The 23,630-nt window shown below is 47.9% G+C and overlaps 1 long non-coding RNA gene across 1 annotated transcript in view; it reads left to right on the plus strand.

Moving 5' to 3' along the window:
• Positions 1-23,630, plus strand: part of LOC138565986 (uncharacterized) — a 47,833-nt gene that overhangs the window by 241 nt on the left and 23,962 nt on the right. The window contains exon 2 of the long non-coding RNA XR_011301758.1: positions 1,840-1,871. This is a non-coding gene — a long non-coding RNA (uncharacterized lncRNA). The remainder of the gene's footprint in view (positions 1-1,839; positions 1,872-23,630) is intronic.

Here is a 23,630-nt window from a genome sequence, read left to right on the forward strand (position 1 = left end):
GCCAGAAGCTGAGGCATATCAAACGTCACAGTCCCAGAACCCGGAAAAGTTGAATACGTGACTAAGCGTAGTGGGTCTCACCTGTGGTATGTATGTGAATAGAAGATGGGCCAGCTTTTTTCTAGCCTCAACTTCTAAGAAATCCTTCGTTGCATTGTAATATACGGAAACAAGCACGGGAGTAGGCAGCTTGGTAGTAGTAGGGTGTGGCTTGGGGTTGGGAGGGGGGCGAGGGACCTAACTGGACATCTTAATGGGCTTCCATTCCCCACTAATACCACTACAGTACAGTCTAGAGCAGTTGTAGCCGGTAAATTTGTAAAATGGAGGTCTGTAAAGGTTTTCCCTTGATTCATCTGAGAGCACCCGAACTTTTAGTAAGTACATCCCTTTAAACGTTTTTTAAATAATGTGTTTAAATCATGCATTTCACGTCAAACATTTCAGAAACAGTGGGTAACAATGTAGAATGGCTAATCCGACTCACTATTGTGAGTGGGGGTTTAGATTCTATTAAATACACAGTGGTGAGTATTATACATTATCTTTGCAAAAATAACTTTTGACCTCTTAAGTGCTAAGGACGAGCTATCTCCTCAGCACTACACTTGCAGTGCAGAGGACGAGATAGCTTGTCCTTTTTAGCACTTGATCGTACTAACTCTAAATCCAACGCCCAGGCTATGTGATGTGAGGAAGAGGTTCCTCCTCACGATCCGGAGGTTGGATTTCATTCAGTATCACGCCAGCGTGCGTAATGCGCGCTGACGTGACACTGAATGTAATTTCACTCACTGCAGCCATTTTGGCGGCGATTGAAGGAGAAGGTAGGTTTCTCCCTCGACCTCGAGCATTTTCATGCCGTTTTGATCGAGGGAGATGTTGGAAAAGGGAGACTCTCCCCTTTCCAACGACACCTACCTCGAAGCATTAATGGACACGGATCGCTCGATCCACCAGGGATCCTTTTTTTAAGTGGGGGGCCGAGGAGGCCGCTTAGTATATAAGCGCGCCTTTCACCCTCAGGCCCCCAAAGCATGGGCATTACCTTTTACCCATCCTGGGGGCAGATGTGCACACTAATCTGCCCATCTGCAAACAAAAAATTATTTTAAAAAGTATTTTTTTTTGATGGGGCTGTTCTGAGGGGTGGGGGGTCACTAGACCACCATATGAAAGGGTTGTGGCCCTCTCCTCCCTATCCCAAATGGATGGGGCCTTTTATGCAGCCCTCCCTGGGGGCAGATTGGAAGGGGCAAATGTGTTTTTACTGGGTGGTGGGGGTCCCTAGACCACCAAGACCACCAGGGATGAGTGTGTGGCCAGGGAAGGAAAGATGCTGGCTACTGTGCAACAAACCAATGGCACTAGACATTGGTGTGGTGCTTATTTCCTGTGCACAGTATTTTCAAAGAGGAAACAAGCACCATAGTAAGTGTGCATGGCGTGTTTTGAAGGAATGAACATTGTGACTACCCTCGTTACTCAGTAGCACAAGCACATATATCTGTATGTCTCATGCTTGTGCAAAGCATGCCACATACTGTACCATTTGTTTGTGCTGTTGAGTAGGGTTAGTTAGAAATGTGTGCTAGTAATGCAAATATTCATTCCTTCACAGCATGCGATGCACACATGCTATGGTCCTCATTTTCTTTGTCACAATAGTCCCCCTGATAGCAAAATGTGTAAAACACATGAGACATATATATATATATATATATATATACACATATATATATATGTACAGCTTTAGACAGTTTCATTGTTTGAGCATGATAGTTTGGATTGGTTTTTGCTGGGCTGACAGATAATCAATGTTTTTTGTTTTGTTTACAGGTCTAATACTGTTGAAGCCTCTCCTTTGTTATGTAAGTAGACAACCTGCTCTTTACAACATTGCACATTATACAGCAGGGCTGATTGTCAGTGGGCTGGGGGATTGGGGCTGGATTGTTGGTGGTGTGGGCGGGAGTGAGTGCTCTGGTGAGGTATTATGGTGGGCTGGGATACAGTTGCAGGGTCCAGCCACAAACTGCCCCCCACGCCAGCAGAACATTGCAGTTCCCATGGGAGGGCAATTTAGAGGTTTGGGCCACCATTTTACCAACACCGGTAGGCAGAAATGGCCACTAGGCCATCTGGAAATGTATGTTCTGGCTTGTGGGGTTTTCCATATGCCCATTGCCCTCATCCGCATTTCCCATCAGTTTGCAGTTTACCCTTCTTTGGTGGCAGATGAATGGTATGTTCCATATTCTGGGGTGAGGTCCCCAGCCTTGGTCGCCTCTCTCCCATGTGTGTCGACTGTCCTCAAGTACAGGGGCGTTCCTAGTGAGCCCCGTCAGGGTCTGCATCCCCCAAAGAGGGAAAAGCTGTAACACAGGCTAGCAGAGCTCCAGGACAATCAGGGCTGCTGCCCCCGGCCTTGGGCACCTGTCTCCTATGTGGGTCGACTGTCTCCAAGTTCAGCAGCAGTCCCAGGGAGTACCGGCAGGTTCCTCATCGTTTCCCAGAGGGAAGAGCTGTAACACAGCCCAGCCAGAGGTCTAGGATGGCTGGGGGTGATGGCCCCAGCCTGGGGCGCCTGTCTCCCTTGTTGGTCGACCGTCCCCAAGTTCAGCGGTGGTCCCAGGGAGCTCCAGCAGGGACCCCATCCCGCCTCGCAGGGAAAAGCTGTAATGCAGCCTAGCCAGAGCTCCAAGACTGAAGGGGGTGATTGTCACGACCCTTACCCCAGACCCCCACTGGCAAGTCCACTTGCCAGGTAGGATCAGTGCTCCGGGCTCCATTAAGGCCTTGAAGGCCTGGCACCCACTCCCAAGACTCACTTGGAGCCAGTCCTGGCGACTGGCGCCAGGCTCATACTCTTTGAAGAACGTGTGTAAAAGGGGACTACTTTTTTTCATTTGGGCCTGCAGCTAACATGGTTCCTAGGAACTAAGCTATGCGGTATAGTGTTTTGGGTGTGCTGGCCTGGGACTACTTTACCTGGACTACTTTGTTGAGGCTATTTAAACCACACCCAAGCAACAAAGCACGCTTGACTGCAACGTGACGCTCACCGTGTCCTGTGATACTCAAGAGCCTCGGAGAAGCAAACCTGCAAAAGAGACAAAAGGGACATCCTTAGCAGCATCTTACCTGCAATCTCCATCCTGTCATCCGCTCCCAGCTCCTGTGAACAGCTTCTTCTGGACACCACATACCGTCCGGATCGAAAGACCTGCAAGAGAAAAGGAGAAGACAATATTAGAAAAGGCATCATCTGGCATTGCTAAACTACGAACAGCACAAGAAGCTTACCTGGCTGGTCGCCTCCCGGCTGGCACCACTCCGGAGTTCCACACACGTTGGAGAAGCACTGCGACCTGTAAGGAAGAAAGAACACAGGTTAGCAAAGGCAAGACAAAGCAGCGCCGTGCATAGCGCTTACTTACCGCATTACAGCGCTCATCACGCACCATCATTTATCAGCGAGGCCCAACTTGACCAGTTCGCCACTCTGAAGCTCCGCACACCTAGGGAGAAAGAAAGACATTATTAATCAAAAGAAAGGCATGCAATGATAACAGCGCTATTCAGAACTGCTCCAAAAGAGACACTTGAACGGGCACGCGCCAGTGAAGTAACTTGGTCGCCAACGCCCACTGAAGACAACGCACCCCTGACAAAAAGGCAGGACGGAGAGCACGCCTAATTCCACAACAAGGTGAGGAGAGGGCACAGTGGTGGGAGGATACTTACCTCAGTTGGCCAGTCTTGAATCCAGCCCTCCTGTGTTTTCAGGCTGAACATCCTCCTTAGACAACATCCAGGGAAACTGGGGAGAAGATTCCAGCTACCAATCCGGGCTGAGTGGCGTCCCCGTGGATACCAGGCGAACGTAACAACGCAAAGACTGCCATAACTAATCCACCTGGGCGCCATGGAGACATCTGAAATCGACCAATTGGCTCAATTGTTAGGACAACTACGTGCCGAAGTTCATTCTGCCAGGCAAGAGACTAACGCTCTCCGGAGGGGCCTAGTAGTAACCAAGGATCGCACTGAAGAGATCAGTAGGAAGTTCTTGCAATCACAGGCAGGATAGACTCCTCTGCCCAGAAACAACTGGCACAAGACCCCACCTTATCATCCACTCCCACTCCAGTACAAATTACGCTACCCGGAACAGTTCCCTTAGCACCACCAGAACGGTTCTCAGGCGACCCAAGGAAGTATGCAGCTTTCATGAATCAGTGTCACCTTCACTTTCTTTGTAGGCCTGGGACATTTCCAAACGACCAAGCTCGGGTAGCTTTTGTTTTGTCATACTTGGGTGGTAGCGCAGCGGATTGGTCGGTGTCACTGGTAACCCTTGATGATCCTTTGTTACATGACTTTGGGGGGTTCCATAGGGAAATGGAAAAACATTTTGCTCGCCATACCCAAGAACAAGCAGTAGACAACAAACTCTTGTCACTCCGACAGGGGAATCAAGACTTGTTAACGTACATTGCCACCTTCAATAGACTGGTTGCTGAAGCTAGGTGGCCTGAAAACAAAAGAACCATGTTATTTCATCGGGGCCTACGAGGTGAATTGAAGGACGTTCTAGCCCAGGTGGTTGTCCCACCCAGAGACTCTACCGAATTCATCAATTTGGTTGTGCAACTAGATCACTGATTGCAGGATCGAAAAGAAGATCGGTCTAGGGCGGACACTCGGGCCGTGTATGTTCGACCAAGGGACAATGTATCACGTGTGCCAGAAAACACTGTAGAACCCATGCAAATTGGAGTGATACGACCCCCATTAACAAAACAAGAGTGAGATAAAAGAAGACAACAACAACTATGTTTGTACTGTGGAAAACCAGGAAATTTCCTTAAGGACTTCCCAGTGAAACCTCCAAGGAGAACAGTCGGGGCCACAGAGAAGGATGAGGTTAAGGAGTCAGAAAACTACCAAGCTCGGCAAACGTAGAGGTCAGTTTGTCGAGTGCGAAGAAAGAGCCACTGACCGCGCACTTTGCAATACCAGTGATCTTAATTAACCACCAACGATCGTCTAGGATGCATGCCGTTGAGGTATACATAGTGGAGCACTTGGGAATTATATCGCTCAAGAACTGGCAGCAGAGATGGGGCTTCCTTTATGTTCCAAGCCGACTACGGACAAGGTAACCACTGTGGATGGGACAGAAATCACTTCCGGACCAGTAACCCAGTGTAAAGCCGGGGTAACCTTGCTGTGCCAGGATGGACACCGGGAGTCAATTTCGTTTGATCTCATCAAGGCACCTCAGTTCCGGCTAATATTAGGGAAGCCATGGTTAGTTGCTCACAATCCTCTGATAGACTGGCGTGCACGGAAATTAACCTTCCCTGGCGATTGCTCCCCTGCTTGTTATTACCAAGAGCAGAGACCCGACTTCTGTGCCACCACGACTCCCAGAACAGCAGCGTCAACACTGGGAGTAACTAATATCCTACCAAGTGAATACCATGATTTCCAGGATGTGTTCCAAAAAGACCAAGCAAACACAGTAACACCGCACAGGCCCTATGACTGCCAGATCAACCTCATTCCTGGTGCACAAATCCCTTGCGGCAGAATCTATGCACTCACAGAACCAGAAAACCTCCACCTGAAATCCTGTCTAGACCAGTACCTGGCAAACAGATTTACCCACCCGTCAAAGTCCCCGGCAGCCAGTCCTTTGTTCTTCATACCAAAGAAAGAAGGCGACTTGAGGACCTGCATCGACTACCGCGCATTAAATCAGATCACCGTGAAGAACCGCTACCCCTTGCCACTTATCCCTGAAATGCTAGACCAAGTTAAAGATGCCCAGATTTATGCCAAATTGGACCTTCGAGGAGCATACTACCTGGTCTGAGTTAGAAGCGGAGATGAGTGGAAAACCGCCTTTGTTACCTAATACGGCTTGTATGAATACCAAGTCATGCCCTTTGGGCTATGCAACGCTCCAGCGGCATTCCAATATTTCATGAATGATGTCCTGAGGGAATTAATCGATGTTTGCGCCTTGGTTTACATAGATGACATCTTAGTGTACTCGGCCTCGAAGCAAGACCATGTCAAGCACATTCGCTCTGCTGCCGCCAAGCTCCGTCAACATCACTTATACGCAAAGCTCGAGAAATGCTTTTTTCACATCACCGAAGTAGAATTCCTTGGCTTTATCCTCACTCCAGGAGGCATCAGAATGGACTTGCACAAGGTAGATGCCATTCTTAAATGGCCATCACCAACGTCTCTGAAAGGGGTCCAAAGCATGCTGGGCTTCGCGAACTTCTTCCGCCGGTTCATTCCAGATTTCTCTCAGATTGTACACCCGATCACAGTACTATTACGAAAAAACAACAAGAAGTTCGTTTGGACCGAAGAGGCGGAAAAAGCTTTTCAAGAACTCAAACAAAGGTTCACTTCCGCTCTGATCCTGCGACACCCTTGTCCAGACCTCCCTTACGTCGTAGAAACTGATGCTTCCAGTATGGCAATGGGGGCTGTCCTTTCACAGAGAGACCCGAAAACCGTCCAGTAACATCCTGTGGCCTTCTGGTCGAGAAAGTTCTCACCTCCGGAGATCAACTATGCCATCACCGACAAAGAACTCCTGGCCATTAAATCCGCTTTTAAGGCATGGCGACACTATCTCCTGGGGGCCAGACACACCATTACGGTAATCACAGACCACCGAAACCTGCAATATCTAAAAACAACAAAGGCCCAGTTCTCGCGCCATCTACGGTGGGCCCTTTTCTTCGCCGAGCACGATTATGTAATCAAGTTTCGACCAGGAGTCCGGAATGGGAAGGCTGATGCCTTATCCCGTATAAGCATTGATGAAAAGGTATATACAACTCCGGATCCAGTACCCATTATTCCTGAAGACAAACTCTTGGGTATCACGGTAGCCTTGACGCAAACCGAACTCCGAAACGGAATTCAACTGGCAATGAATTCCGACACCTTTACTTGCATGGCATACTCAGGGAGAACAATATTCCATGAAGGATCAATTGCCCTTTTTTAGGAACTGTCTATACGTGCCCAAGAGGGAACTACAACAACAAATCATTTCAGTTTATCATGATTCACTGATAGAATCACCCTGGAATCGCCAAAACCCTAGCCAAGGTGAAACAACTTTTGGTGGCCTACCTGGTGTAAGGACATCATCCAGTATATCCAGTCCTGCGGTGTATGCGCACAAAACAAATCGCAAAAACAGAAACCAGCTGGTCTCCTGCAACCATTGGACATTCCTCCGGCTCCATGGCACACCCTTTCCCTTGACTTCATCACCGACCTGCCTCCCAGTCAAGGGTTCAACACCATTCTAGTAGTCGTCGACTTGTTCTCGAAGATGGCACACTTCATTCCTCTCAAGGGTCTCCCAGACGCATCCAGTTTAGCGAAAGTGTTCCTAGAAGGCATTGTTAAACTACATGGCTTTCCATCAGTTCTGGTCTCGGATCGAGGCAGCCAGTTTGTGTCCAACTTCTGGAAGAAATGTTGTTCAATGGCACAAATCGACGTCCGACTATCCACCAGTCACCATCCCCAAACGGATGGCCAAACAGAGAAGACCAATCAAACTCTGGAGCAATACTTACGGTGCATGCTGCACCAAGTGGAAAGGAATTGGAACGACTTACTATGGATAGCAGAATATGCTTATAACAATTCCTTGCATTCTAGTACGGGACAAACGCCTTTTTACACCCTTTATGGCAGACACCAACGTACCTCCGAACTAGACCTTCCAGTCAGCTTGGAAATGCCAGCAGTTAAGACTCTTCACACAACCATCTCTCAGGCCTTTAAAAAGGCGAAAGATCATCTCATTCACGCCAAGGACAGACAAAAGAAATTCGCCGATCAACGCCGAAGAAGGGCTCCTGACTATCAAGTAGGAGACAAGGTTTGGTTAGCAGCAAGATATGTACCCATCAAGGGAACCCAGACTTTTCATCCTCGATATTTGGGACCCTATTCCATCAAGGCAATCATCAACCGAGTAGCTGTCAAACTGGAATTACCACCTAATATGCAAATTCACCCGGTATTCCATGTCTCACTCTTGAAACCGGTTTAACCCGGTACACGGGTTATGACACCACCAAAACCCATAATTGTTGACTGAGAACCAGAATTCGAAGTCAAGGAAATCCTGGACTCTTAAGTACACTAGGTCCAAATTATACTATGTAGTCGATTGGAAGGGATATGGACCTCAAGATAGATCCTGGGAGCCCAGCGAAAACATACATGCACCACGTCTGATCAAGGAGTTTCATCGGAACTTTCCAACCAAGCCTGGATCGATCAGAAGAACCACCATGGGAGGGGCCTTAGGGGGGAGTGCTGTCACGACCCCTACCCAAGACCCCCACTGGCAAGTCCACTTGCCAGGTAGGATCAGGGCTCGGGGCTCCATTAAGGGCTTGAAGGCCTGGCACCCACTCCCAAGACTCACTTGGAGCCAGTCCTGGCGCCTCTGGCGCCAGGCTCATACTATTTAAAGAACGTGTGTAAAAGGGGACTACTTTTTTAAATTTGAGCCTGCAGCTAACATGGAGGCACCCACATAGCTTGGTTCCTAGGAACTAAGCTATGCGGTATAGTGTTTTGGATTTGGTGGCCTGGGACTACTTTACTTGGACTACTTTGTTGAGGCTATTTAAACCACACCCAAGCAACAAAGCACGCTTCGCATTACTTTGCAGACTGCAACTTGACGCTCACCGTGTCCTGTGATACCCACGAGCCTCGGAGAAGCGAACCTGCAAAGGAGACAAAAGGGACATCGTTAGCAGCATCTTACCTGCAATCTCCATCCTGTCATCCGCTCCCAGCTCCTGTGAACAGATTCTTCTGGACACCGCATACCTTCCGGATCGAAAGACCTGCAAGAGAAACGGAGAAGACAATATTAGAAAAGGCATCCTCTGGCATTGCTAAGCTATGAACAGCACAAGAAGCTTACCTGGCTGGTCGCCTCCCGGCCAGCACAGCTCCGGAGTTACACACACGCGGGAGAAGCACAGCGACCTGTAAGGAAGAAAGAACACAGGTTAGCAAAGGCAAGATAAAGCAGCGCTGCACATAGCGCTTACTGCATTACAGCGCTCATCACGCTCCATCATTTATCGGCGAGGCCCAACTTGACCAGTTCACCACGCTGAAGCTCCGCACACCTAGGGAGAAAGAAAGACATTATTAATCAAAAGAAAGGCATGCAATGATAACAGCGCTATTCAGAACTGCTGCAATAAGACCTACCTTAGAGACACTTGAAGGGGCACGCACCAGTGAAGTAACTTGGTCGCCCACTGAAGACAATGCGCCCCTGCCAAGAAGGCAGGACAGAGAGCATGCCTAATTTCACAACAAGGTGAGGAGAGGGCCCAGAGGGGCTGAAGCCACAAGGGGTGGTGGGAGAATACTTACCTCAGTTGGCCAGTCTTGAATCCAGCCCTGCTGTGTTTTCAGGCTGAACATCCTCTGTAGACAACATCCAGGGAAACTGGGGAGAAGATTCCGGCAACCAACCCGTGCTGAGGGGCGTTCCCGTGGATACCAGGTGAGCGTAACAGTGATGTCCCCATCCTTAGGCACCTGTCTCCTATGTGGGTCGACCGTCCCCAAGTCCTGAGGGAAAAGCTGTGACTCAGCCCAGCCGGAGTCCAGTACAGCCGGGGCTGCTGCCCCCCGGGTTGGGTGCATGTCTTCCATGTGGGCTGACTGTCCCCAAGTCCAGCAGTGGCCCCAGGGGGCCCCAGCAGGGTCTCCATCCCTCCCCTGAGGGAAAAGCTGTAACACAGCCAATCCAGAGCTCTAGGATGGTCAGGTGTGATGGCCCCGGCCTTGGCCACCTGTCTCCCTTGTTTGTCGACTGTCCCCAAGTTCAGCTGCGGTCCCAGTGAGCCCTGGCAGGGTCCTCATATCTTCCTGGAGGGAAAAGCTGTAATGCAGTCCACCCAGAGGTCCAGGACGGACGGGATGATGTCCCTGGCCTTGAGCGCCTGTCTCCCATATGGGTCGACAGTCCCCCACGTTTTTCCCCGGGCCTTGTCGTTAATACATTCTAGGGCGATTTGCGAAAACTCAGACATCTTTGGATTCCCACGGGTGTCTTCTTTTCAGAAATGCATGGGGTTCCCTGTTTTCCTTGGTGGCTCCGACATCACAGTCACAAATCTGTGGGTTGTCTAGAAGGCCAAATCAAGTATTCCCCAGGGCGTTTGATGTAACAGTGGTTTAGCCTTTTCCATCTGCGTCCAGGTCAGTGCACCCAGACATGTGAGGTACCATTTATGTCGGGGCACACTGTGGGAACATGGCAAGGTAGGACATGTGTTGTTGCCAGAGTGTTTTGGTGGTTTCCTGGTGGAAAATTTCTGAACATTTAGTTCCCCCCCTCATTTTGGATTTGACTGTGCCTTGTGGGTAATACATTCTAGGGCGATTTGCGAAAGTCAGGTGTCTTCTTTTCAAAAAATGCATGGGGTTCTCTGTTTATCTTAGTGGCTGCGACACCCCGGTCCCAAATCTGTGGGTTGTCCAGACAGCCAAATCCAGTATTCCCTAGAGCGTTTGATGTACCAGTGATTTAGCCTTTTCCCTTTGTGCCAGGTAAGGGCATGTTATATTATGTTATTTGCCATTTATATAGCGCTATATATATAATTGGTATGACCTTGTGATTGAACGCCCTCGGGGACCGTAGTCCAGGTCAGTCGAGAGAGTAGGGTATCATAGGGTGCTTGAGAGCACTCAATATGTGAGCAGCTGATGCGATTGCCTGATGGTAGCTGCATCCTAACATTAGGTGTGGTGATATTGAGAGATCAGTTGAATGTGTACAGTCTGGTGGTTGGTCTCCGAGACTGCATTCGGGCGGCATTAGGCCTGTGTAGGACGCTTATGTGAGCAGCTAGGCAGATTTTTTCGTGGGGTATAGCTGCGTTCTAGCAGGATATTGAGGTATTTACGGAGTAATGTTCGTATGTGAGCAGCTAGCCAAAATTAATCGAGGGGTGTAGCTGGGTTCTATTGTGTGTTGGTGTAGAGTAGAGAGTGAGCATGGTGATAGGAGAGATGAGCGTCTGGAGTGGATGTTTTATTCTTACGAGCCCACTGTTCCGGATTACATTCACGCATTTCGCAGTAGCTACACTCAGAGGGAGATGGCACAGGAGGCAGCTAGGCATGTGTAGTAGACTCAGGAAGCGGATAGTCTGCAGTATTATATCTAGTGCCTGCAGGATGCTAAGGTTATCATGTATGGTAACCGTTTCCTGATTCTGTCTTGGTGACTTAGTATGCTAAATAAAGTAGTTTGCATTGCACTGGCTCAAAGAAGGATAGCTCAGGAGCAACACGTTTGTCTGGAAGCAAGACAACGTGGCGCAACACAAGTTCCAATCCCGATCCTGCGTTTAGGAACCACTCGCTAGTATTACGTGCATTATAAATTAACAATAAAATAAAAATTACATAAAAAAAGAGATATGATATGTTGACCTGCAACTATCTTCATAACGCTTATTTGGACAGATCACCAAATGCTACATGCCTTAATTGCTGTGGCTCCAGCACAAGACCTGATGGGATGCAAATTCTGAGGTCTCTTGCCCTCACAGGCAACTCATCCAATCTGGAATGTGGATCTGCCGTGAGCAGATATCGGGCAACGCCAAAGAGAGTAGGAGGGGGACTTGTGGCAAGACACTCAAGCAGAAGAACTGGGTACTAGTATGCAATAGGCACCCAAATCACAAACTACTGATGGCTTTTGAAACTCATCCTTGGTCATCAGTGGTGGTACATGGATCGATTGTCGGGACCAATGATTGACAATCCCTGTTAACCCGAAATGTGTTGCACTTTGAAAAAGCATGATGGGGATACAGCGGTCAGAAATCAGAAGGGGCCTAGCTACTTAGATCATGATCTAGAGGAACCAGCAGCACCTGCAGGGATGAGTATAAGCACGGAAATGCGCCTGAACAGTACAGAAATCAATGTAGATGGGAAGAGATATTCACGGAAGCGCAAGCTCCTTTAAGGGACACTGCCGACAGTGGCAGGAGGAAGTTAACAATCTCCCACACACACCATTAGGACAAACTAAAGACTATGAAAATGCTACAAAAATGAAAGCATATTTATCTAAAATAATTGTGTTAATTATTACAATATTGGTAAGGGCGTTGCAGAGGTCAGGATCTGGAGTAATGCCTTGAGCTTGTGTGACAAATGGATGGATGGTGATAGCCTTTAATCCCCATTGTAATATAATAAAGTATGGTACAGTATATCTTTATTTTTGCAAGCCCATGTGATCATCCGGGGCTGCCCGCTGTTACAGACTGGAGCTTTTTATAGAGCAACACCAGACATTGTGATTTATTCAAAACATTCCAGTCATACTATCAGTTCTGGAAAAGAGAAGAAATGGGAGACAGGGAAAACAGACATGAAATGAAAGGTTGCCAGTTTCCAGAAATAAAACCCATCTGCCTCAAAAGATATACCAATGAAAATGTTCTGATTTAGTATTGTTCTGTTAAGACAATGAAAATATGAAGGTCAATCGATATTCGTTCAATATTCTTTTAAAGTACCATACCTTAAAACAATCTACAACTACTGACATAATGAGTAGACTATTACATGGCCTTCCAGCTGCTGCAATTCTCTGACCCCACCCCCCACCCCTTACCACCTCCCTGTTCCTGCAGTGCAGTTGCATTCTGGAGATTTAGTTTTCTTTTTATAGCCCATCTGATTTCAGGGCTCTCGAGGGAGCTGGCTGTGAGGATTTGAAGGGGTGGGGGCAGGGGGGAGTGTAGCAGCGCAACCAATTGCCCTTATCTGAAAAGGGGATCTATGATTTACAACATTTTCAGAGAGCACCATTGCCTTCTAGCAATCACTTTTGACCATATTTGTTCCGTATTTCGACCTGGCGGTAGGCAATGTAAAATGGTTAGTGGTCTTGTGATCCCTTTGGCACTGCCACAACTGAAGGAATCCTAGCACATATGAGAGGTCTTTAGGGCTCCATTGTCCTAAAAGACTATGGTAATTCCCTTTTCTGAGCAACCACAGACATCATGCCAGGCTACAGGAGCATAAAAGCAGCAAACATCTTCTTGAAAGATCCTAGAAGCTCCTGTATTGCACAAGCAAGTTTGCCGATTATAGTAGGTGCTTGTGGCATCAAGCAAACAATGTAAGAAGTTTCTTTCGAACAAACTCATTTAATCTTTGGCTTGGCACAGAAATATCTAAAATCTTCCTGGTGGTCACTAGGCAGTCAGATGGCACAACCGAATATCTGCCACAAAAAGGGCATCAGTGAACAACACCATGGTCTATAGAAAATACAATGCCACTGCCCATCGGCAAGGAGACCTCTATGGATGGTTCTTTTAAAACAACTGAACACACACATAGTTTATAAAAGTCTTTAAAAACTCTAGTGGCAGATTCAGTAGCCCGTCAATACTAACATATCCCATCATGTGGGTGGTTTATTTAAGGTTACCTAAATCCAATGTCAAACTTTGACTAAATAGAAGTTCAGTCTCCAGAGCAAGATTGTGGCAGTGCATTGTTCCTACATGGAGTGGAACCTTGGAGTGATCACACAGACTTGGACTTTTTCCACTACTGAGAACCAGATGGTGTGAATACATAACTCAATTTTTTACAAACTCCAGCAGCCTCCTTTAAAACCACCAGTAACAGAAGAATTCCCCTCACTAAACAAATGTTTATTTACCACTGACGCCTACAGCTAAGGGGTTAATAACTGAAGTGTTTCCAAGGTATTCTGCCCAAAAAGTGGCATAGAACAGGATGACATGGTTCTTTCCAACAAGTACAGAGAAACCCAGCTCTTTGAGATGTCTTGGCATAACCTAAGCATGCCTGCACCTATGCTGCCTGCTGCTACTTGCGTACCATAGGTGTTACCAGGATATTGTGAATGCTCTACAAAATCAAATGCTGCCAGAAGTTGTCTTCACAAAGTCCATTTAAAAAGATGTAATATTGAACTTGAATGGTGCAGAGATTCAGGTGTGAAAAAACAGGGGCACGCACCAAGAAGGCAGGACGGAGAGCATGCCTAATTCCACAACAAGGTGAGGAGAGGGCCCAGAGGGGCTGAAGCCACAAGGGGGGGTGGGAGAATACTTACCTCAGCTGGCCAGTCTTGAATCCAGCCCTCCTGTGTTTTCAGGCTGAACATCCTCTGTAGACAACATCCAGGGAAACTGGGGAGAAGATTCCGGCAATCAACCCGTGCTGAGGGGCGTTCCCGTGGATACCAGGTGAGCGTAACAGTGATGTCCCCAGCCTTGGGCACCTGTCTCCTATGTGGGTCGACCGTCCCCAAGTCCTGAGGGAAAAGCTGTGACTCAGCCCAGCCGGAGTCCAGTACAGCCGGGGCTGCTGCCCCCCGGGTTGGGTGCATGTCTTCCATGTGGGCTGACTGTCCCCAAGTCCAGCAGTGGCCCCAGGGGGCCCCAGCAGGGTCTCCATCCCTCCCCTGAGGGAAAAGCTGTAACACAGCCAATCCAGAGCTCTAGGATGGTCAGGTGTGATGGCCCCGGCCTTGGCCACCTGTCTCCCTTGTTTGTCGACTGTCCCCAAGTTCAGCTGCGGTCCCAGTGAGCCCTGGCAGGGTCCTCATATCTTCCTGGAGGGAAAAGCTGTAATGCAGTCCACCCAGAGGTCCAGGACGGACGGGATGATGTCCCTGGCCTTGAGCGCCTGTCTCCCATATGGGTCGACAGTCCCCCACGTTTTTCCCTGGGCCTTGTCGGTAATACATTCTAGGGCGATTTGCGAAAACTCTGACATCTTTGGATTCCCACGGGTGTCTTCTTTTCAGAAATGCATGGGGTTCCCTGTTTTCCTTGGTGGCTCCGACATCACAGTCACAAATCTGTGGGTTGTCTAGAAGGCCAAATCAAGTATTCCCCAGGGCGTTTGATGTAACAGTGGTTTAGCCTTTTCCATCTGCGTCCAGGTCAGTGCACCCAGACATGTGAGGTACCATTTATGTCGGGGCACACTGTGGGAACATGGGAAGGTAGGACATGTGTTGTTGCCGGAGTGTTTTGGTGGTTTCCTGGTGGAAAATTTCTGAACATTTAGTTCCCCCCCTCATTTTGGATTTGACTGTGCCTTGTGGGTAATACATTCTAGGGCGATTTGCGAAAGTCAGGTGTCTTCTTTTCAAAAAATGCATGGGGTTCTCTGTTTATCTTAGTGGCTGCGACACCCCGGTCCCAAATCTGTGGGTTGTCCAGACAGCCAAATCCAGTATTCCCTAGAGCGTTTGATGTACCAGTGATTTAGCCTTTTCCCTTTGTGCCAGGTAAGGGCATGTTATATTATGTTATTTGCCATTTATATAGCGCTATATATATAATTGGTATGACCTTGTGATTGAACGCCCTCGGGGACCGTAGTCCAGGTCAGTCGAGAGAGTAGGGTATCATAGGGTGCTTGAGAGCACTCAATATGTGAGCAGCTGATGCGATTGCCTGATGGTAGCTGCATCCTAACATTAGGTGTGGTGATATTGAGAGATCAGTTGAATGTGTACAGTCTGGTGGTTGGTCTCCGAGACTGCATTCGGGCGGCATTAGGCCTGTGTAGGACGCTTATGTGAGCAGCTAGGCAGATTTTTTCGTGGGGTATAGCTGCGTTCTAGCAGGATATTGAGGTATTTACGGAGTAATGTTCGTATGTGAGCAGCTAGCCAAAATTAATCGAGGGGTGTAGCTGGGTTCTATTGTGTGTTGGTGTAGAGTAGAGAGTGAGCATGGTGATAGGAGAGATGAGTGTCTGGAGTGGATGTTTTATTCTTACGAGCCCACTGTTCCGGATTACATTCACGCATTTCGCAGTAGCTACACTCAGAGGGAGATGGCACAGGAGGCAGCTAGGCATGTGTAGTAGACTCAGGAAGCGGATAGTCTGCAGTATTATATCTAGTGCCTGCAGGATGCTAAGGTTATCATGTATGGTAACCGTTTCCTGATTCTGTCTTGGTGACTTAGTATGCTAAATAAAGTAGTTTGCATTGCACTGGCTCAAAGAAGGATAGCTCAGGAGCAACACGTTTGTCTGGAAGCAAGACAACGTGGCGCAACACAAGTTCGAATCCCGATCCTGCGTTTAGGAACCACTCGCTAGTATTACGTGCATTATAAATTAACAATAAAATAAAAATTACATAAAAAAAGAGATATGATATGTTGACCTGCAACTATCTTCATAACGCTTATTTGGACAGATCACCAAATGCTACATGCCTTAATTGCTGTGGCTCCAGCACAAGACCTGATGGGATGCAAATTCTTTGGTCTCTTGCCCTCACAGGCAACTCATCCAATCTGGAATGTGGATCTGCCGTGAGCAGATATCGGGCAACGCCAAAGAGAGTAGGAGGGGGACTTGTGGCAAGACACTCAAGCAGAAGAACTGGGTACTAGTATGTAATAGGCACCCAAATCACAAACTACTGATGGCTTTTGAAACTCATCCTTGGTCATCAGTGGTGGTACATGGATCGATTGTCGGGACCAATGATTGACAATCCCTGTTAACCCGAAATGTGTTGCACTTTGAAAAAGCATGATGGGGATACAGCGGTCAGAAATCAGAAGGGGCCTAGCTACTTAGATCATGATCTAGAGGAACCAGCAGCACCTGCAGGGATGAGTATAAGCACGGAAATGCGCCTGAACAGTACAGAAATCAATGTAGATGGGAAGAGATACTCACGGAAGCGCAAGCTCCTTTAAGGGACACTGCCGACAGTGGCAGGAGGAAGTTAACAATCTCCCACACACACCATTAGGACAAACTAAAGACTATGAAAATGCTACAAAAATGAAAGCATATTTATCTAAAATAATTGTGTTAATTATTACAATATTGGTAAGGGCGTTGCAGAGGTCAGGATCTGGAGTAATGCCTTGAGCTTGTGTGACAAATGGATGGATGGTGAGAGCCTTTAATCCCCATTGTAATATAATAAAGTATGGTACAGTATATCTTTATTTTTGCAAGCCCATGTGATCATCCGGGGCTGCCCGCTGTTACAGACTGGAGCTTTTTATAGAGCAACACCAGACATTGTGATTTATTCAAAACATTCCAGTCATACTATCAGTTCTGGAAAAGAGAAGAAATGGGAGACAGGGAAAACAGACATGAAATGAAAGGTTGCCAGTTTCCAGAAATAAAACCCATCTGCCTCAAAAGATATACCAATGAAAATGTTCTGATTTAGTATTGTTCTGTTAAGACAATGAAAATATGAAGGTCAATCGATATTCGTTCAATATTCTTTTAAAGTACCATACCTTAAAACAATCTACAACTACTGACATAATGAGTAGACTATTACATGGCCTTCCAGCTGCTGCAATTCTCTGTCCCCACCCCCCACCCCTTGCCACCTCCCTGTTCCTGCAGTGCAGTTGCATTCTGGAGATTTAGTTTTCTTTTTATAGCCCATCTGATTTCAGGGCACTCGAGGGAGCTGGCTGTGAGGATTTGAAGGGGTGGGGGCAGGGGGGAGTGTAGCAGCGCAACCAATTGCCCTTATCTGAAAAGGGGATCTATGATTTACAACATTTTCAGAGAGCACCATTGCCTTCTAGCAATCACTTTTGACCATATTTGTTCCGTATTTCGACCTGGCGGTAGGCAATGTAAAATGGTTAGTGGTCTTGTGATCCCTTTGGCACTGCCACAACTGAAGGAATCCTAGCACATATGAGAGGTCTTTAGGGCTCCATTGTCCTAAAAGACTATGGTAATTCCCTTTTCTGAGCAACCACAGACATCATGCCAGGCTACAGGAGCATAAAAGCAGCAAACATCTTCTTGAAAGATCCTAGAAGCTCCTGTATTGCACAAGCAAGTTTGCCGATTATAGTAGGTGCTTGTGGCATCAAGCAAACAATGTAAGAAGTTTCTTTCGAACAAACTCATTTAATCTTTGGCTTGGCACAGAAATATCTAAAATCTTCCTGGTGGTCACTAGGCAGTCAGATGGCACAACCGAATATCTGCCACAAAAAGGGCATCAGTGAACAACACCATGGTCTATAGAACATACAATGCCACTGCCCATCGGCAAGGAGACCTCTATGGATGGTTCTTTTAAAACAACTGAACACACACATAGTTTATAAAAGTCTTTAAAAACTCTAGTGGCAGATTCAGTAGCCCGTCAATACTAACATATCCCATCATGTGGGTGGTTTATTTAAGGTTACCTAAATCCAATGTCAAACTTTGACTAAATAGAAGTTCAGTCTCCAGAGCAAGATTGTGGCAGTGCATTGTTCCTGCATGGAGTGGAACCTTGGAGTGATCACACAGACTTGGACTTTTTCCACTACTGAGAACCAGATGGTGTGAATACATAACTCAATTTTTTACAAACTCCAGCAGCCTCCTTTAAAACCACCAGTAACAGAAGAATTCCCCTCACTAAACAAATGTTTATTTACCACTGACGCCTACAGCTAAGGGGTTAATAACTGAAGTGTTTCCAAGGTATTCTGCCCAAAAAGTGGCATAGAACAGGATGACATGGTTCTTTCCAACAAGTACAGAGAAACCCAGCTCTTTGAGATGTCTTGGCATAACCTAAGCATGCCTGCACCTATGCTGCCTGCTGCTACTTGCGTACCATAGGTGTTACCAGGATATTGTGAATGCTCTACAAAATCAAATGCTGCCAGAAATTGTCTTCACAAAGTCCATTTAAAAAGATGTAATATTGAACTTGGATGGTGCAGAGATTCAGGTGTGAAAAAACAGGGGCACGCACCAAGAAGGCAGGACGGAGAGCATGCCTAATTCCACAACAAGGTGAGGAGAGGGCCCAGAGGGGCTGAAGCCACAAGGGGTGGTGGGAGAATACTTACCTCAGCTGGCCAGTCTTGAATCCAGCCCTCCTGTGTTTTCAGGCTGAACATCCTCTGTAGACAACATCCAGGGAAACTGGGGAGAAGATTCCGGCAATCAACCCGTGCTGAGGGGCGTTCCCGTGGATACCAGGTGAGCGTAACAGTGATGTCCCCAGCCTTGGGCACCTGTCTCCTATGTGGGTCGACCGTCCCCAAGTCCTGAGGGAAAAGCTGTGACTCAGCCCAGCCGGAGTCCAGTACAGCCGGGGCTGCTGCCCCCCGGGTTGGGTGCATGTCTTCCATGTGGGCTGACTGTCCCCAAGTCCAGCAGTGGCCCCAGGGGGCCCCAGCAGGGTCTCCATCCCTCCCCTGAGGGAAAAGCTGTAACACAGCCAATCCAGAGCTCTAGGATGGTCAGGTGTGATGGCCCCGGCCTTGGCCACCTGTCTCCCTTGTTTGTCGACTGTCCCCAAGTTCAGCTGCGGTCCCAGTGAGCCCTGGCAGGGTCCTCATATCTTCCTGGAGGGAAAAGCTGTAATGCAGTCCACCCAGAGGTCCAGGACGGACGGGATGATGTCCCTGGCCTTGAGCGCCTGTCTCCCATATGGGTCGACAGTCCCCCACGTTTTTCCCCGGGCCTTGTCGGTAATACATTCTAGGGCGATTTGCGAAAACTCTGACATCTTTGGATTCCCACGGGTGAATGTTACCACCCTGGGAGAAGCCGTAGTCAGCCCTCCACGCATTTGACTAGTAGCTGTGACATGACTGGGATAATTCACTGTGAACAGAATAGAAAACAGCAGAGATTGCAAACAGAACCTAAAACAACAGTCTGGGAAAAAAACAAATGCGATCCCAGTTTAGCTAGCATGGTCTTGATGGCAGGATCCAACCTTTTATTGTACCCGCCAGTCTTTAAATGGCCCATAATCCTCAAAGCAAATACAGACCCATCATAGATTTCAAATGTGTGAGGTGTTGTCATGCTCGCCTTTCCGTTCCACTGGAGGCCACCCAGGCTTTGTTCACTTTCATGCTGGTGTGATGTGAACTCAAACAACAAACTGTTCTAGTGTCAGAGGCAGAGGGGCACGCTTGAATCAACTTTTTAAGCCCTATGACAATTCATAAGGTGTCGTCACTGCTCCCCAAGGGGGGCCCTTTACCATGAGGCTAGGCAGGTGTGGCTGCTACACAATAGTCCTGCTAGGGATGGTTTAATGCAGGAGAACCTCCTGGGGATGGACTCCCCCTCTGTTATCACTCCCCAACATTCCCTGGCCCGTCCCCCTGTTCAGAGCCATTTTATTGAAAGTAAATGTATTATTGTAGGCCAGGGAATAGAGCCAAAGCCAAAAGTACTAGGACGAAGAAGAGCACAGGAGACATGAGGGTCATTGAATGTGCTAATACTGGTACAAGGTGACCCAGAGGAGGTATGGGGTTTAAGTCATCAACAGAAACAAAGGACTTTTACAACCTGCCAGGGCAGGACTGGCAACATTGTATAAAAATAGATGATGGACTGACAAACCTGTCAAATTCAGCCGGGAGAGGCAACAGGCCTGGAAACCAGAGGGTGTGTCAAATGCTGTGGGCCGACCAGATTCTGAGAAGAGTGGAGGATGCCGGAGAAGTGGGGAAGTGTTTCTCCCAGGATCCAGTTGAAGCTGACCCAAACGCGAAGCAGGAAAGAAGAGCCGAGCAGCTTACCATCATGCAGAGCCACTGTGGTGCTACAGAAACCGGAGAGAAGGTTGGTGCATCAGAGAGAAGAACCCTAATCCCAGGAAGTCCTGGTTGCATGCCGAATTATCTCAGAATGTAACAGAGGTGCGAGACACCCGGAAGGGACGCGGGGGTGGAGGATAGATGGGTCAGGGGCCCCCAACATTGGTATACCCAGCATCCGAGGAGAGCTTCCTTGTTGTAGTCACAACCATACACCCACAGACCACCAGAGAAGATCCAGGACTCTAACCACTACAAACCAAGCATCCAAGGAGAGTTTCCTCATCACAGTGGCCACATTAAACCATTGACCACCAGAGACGGGTCAGAGACCCTAACATTTGCAAATCCAACATCCCAGAAGCTAACCTACATAGAAAGATTTGGGACTTTGCCACTTTGTTTTGGTGGTAGCAAAGTGTACTTCAAGCTGAAGATTATGAGAGAGAACATTTTAGATGCCTCGGGAAGGAAGTTAATTCCCCCTGACCATGTGAATTGTGCCAAGAAATACCAGGAGAAGGGAGTCCTTCTCCTGGTCCCATACTGGGAGTTGTGCTAGAGATGCCAGGGGAAGTTAATTATGCCCTGTGGTTTTATTGGAAACTGTATAGATCTACACCAGGAGAAGGGAGCCATTCGCCTGGATGTGCAATTGTATGAAGACGGCCTGAAACCCACAAGTTGGGGGTAGGGAGTCCGTCCCCCTGCCATTTTTGTTGCAAGAGAACATTCTTTTGAAGATTATCCGAGCATCAGGAGAAGGGAGACATTCTCCTGGAGGAGGAACTTTCTATTAGATTATCCTTTGTTATAGTGTGAGGGATAGAAGTAGGTTGGTACACAGGATGGTGGAGTTTATTTTGGTAGGCATGGACTGACTCTTTAGCATTAGGTTTGAGGCATGGAAGCCCCTCTTAAAACAAAGGGATTGTGAGGGCGTTATATGCACAAATAAAAGTCTCCAACCACCATCATGCCACCTTTGTGTCAGCTTCCTTCTTTTACACCCTTCAAGCTCTCAAAATCCTCAGGCACAGCGAGCTCCCATCAATGAGAACTAGTGTGGGAGTTGGCAGGACTTATAATGATATCCTATTTAATTCAGGAGGGGCATATAGAGCCCAGAAGGGGTAAATAAGTACAATAGTTCGATCAACAATCTAACGGGTCACTCCTTAAATTATTAACTTTCAATCGTCCTTAAGAGAGAGCAGTCTGATTTTCCAAGCAACCTTGTTGTTCCCAATGGCAAACTTCTTTTAACATTTTGTGACAGGAAAACAAAGAATAAAATGCAACACAGCTAATGTAGCAGAAACTCAGCTGAAATCAAATAATTAAAGGAATAGTGCGCTCAAAAATATTATTGTCCCGAGGGTTCGGGCATGTGTTTTTAAGCATACGTTGATCGATCGTACAAACATTTCCTATGCACCTTACTGTAGTTTTCCTCACTTTTACACATGCGAAATGAGGCAGCAGGGCGTGGCCATCTTGTGCTAATCTTATCCGTTGCTGCATCGCCCTAAGGTGAACTGCCCTGGCGGCAATAAATAATATTCCCTGCCCCTGAGGCTGACATCACTAGACACGTACGGCCCATTTCACAACGTCAATGCACGTCTTGTGTCAACATTCTCGATGCTCCAGCTAATGACGTGTCTCCATGGAAATGGCAGGACGCCTCGTTCCTCAATAAGTATAAACAGACCGCTTCTCATCAGACAACATCAGATTTGCTTTTCCAATCATTTCACTGTCTTTTTTTGTGTATCCTGTGCCTCGTTTCTGCTCTGTTCTGCTATTTTATTTGCTCCTTCCCCGTGCGAACAGATACTAGTACTATCATTACTATATATTTTAATTTTGTCGCATAATGGTAACAATACAGCCCTACGAGTAAGAGCCGAAGTATTCTGAGTCGGAATTACTCGAAAGAGAAAGATGTAGAAAAAATGGTGCTTCGGATGACAGTTGGGAGGACGAATCACTGGATCAAGAGCCTGAGCCTAGTCACATGGACGACGTCTCCACCTGGTGTACCTGCAATCGTTGGACGGTAATTCCAGCCGAGGAGGAGAACTGCTGCACGCCTCATGCTGATCCACCCCCCTCCATTATCAGCAGCAGTTTGCACCAGTGGGTGTGCGCTGCCAAAGGGGGCCAGCAGGGGTGGGAACGGCCAATGTGCCAAACATCATGTACACTTCAAAGATATCTTACGCGCAGGGGCCATTGTTCACATGGCCTCCCCAGACCCAGTGTCTCCTGGCAGGCTCCCCTGAAGCAGTCCGTGCCTCTGCAATCCACATAAGTGTGTCTCTCCCTTCAGTGCTGTTCCAGGCCTTGTCTGCATGCCTCATGCCCATCCATCCCCCTCCATTATCAACGGCTGTTCGCACAAGTGGATGTGCGGTGCCAAAGGGGGCTGGCATAGGTGCGAACGGTCAAGGTGCCAAGCACCATGTACACTTCAAAGGTGTCTTCCGCGCAGGGGCCATTGTTCACATGGCCTCCCCAGATCCAGTGTCTCCAGGCAGGCTCCCCTGAAGCGGGCCGCGCCCCTGCAATCCACATAAGTGTGTCTCCATTCTGCAGTGTTCCGGATATTTTCTGCATGCCTCATGCCCCTGCATCCCCCCTTCAGAATCAATGACTGTTAGCACATGTGGCCACGCCCTCCCAAGGGGGCTTTCAGGGTGGGAACGGCCAAGGTGCCAAATACCATGTACACTTCAAAGGTATCTTACGCGCAGGGTCCATTGTTCACATGCCCTCCTCAGACCCAGTGTCTCCAGGCAGGCTCCTCTGAAGCAGGCTGTGACCCTGCAATACACATAAGTGTGTCTCTCCCTTCAGCACTGTTTCGAATGAATGTACCCAGTAGTGTAATGTTCATTCATCTCATTGCCATTACCATTG

This window comes from Ambystoma mexicanum, chromosome 2p (genome assembly GCF_040938575.1).
Source record: "Ambystoma mexicanum isolate Mex_15411 chromosome 2p, UKY_AmexF1_1, whole genome shotgun sequence".
Classification (NCBI taxonomy): Eukaryota; Metazoa; Chordata; class Amphibia; order Caudata; family Ambystomatidae; genus Ambystoma; species Ambystoma mexicanum.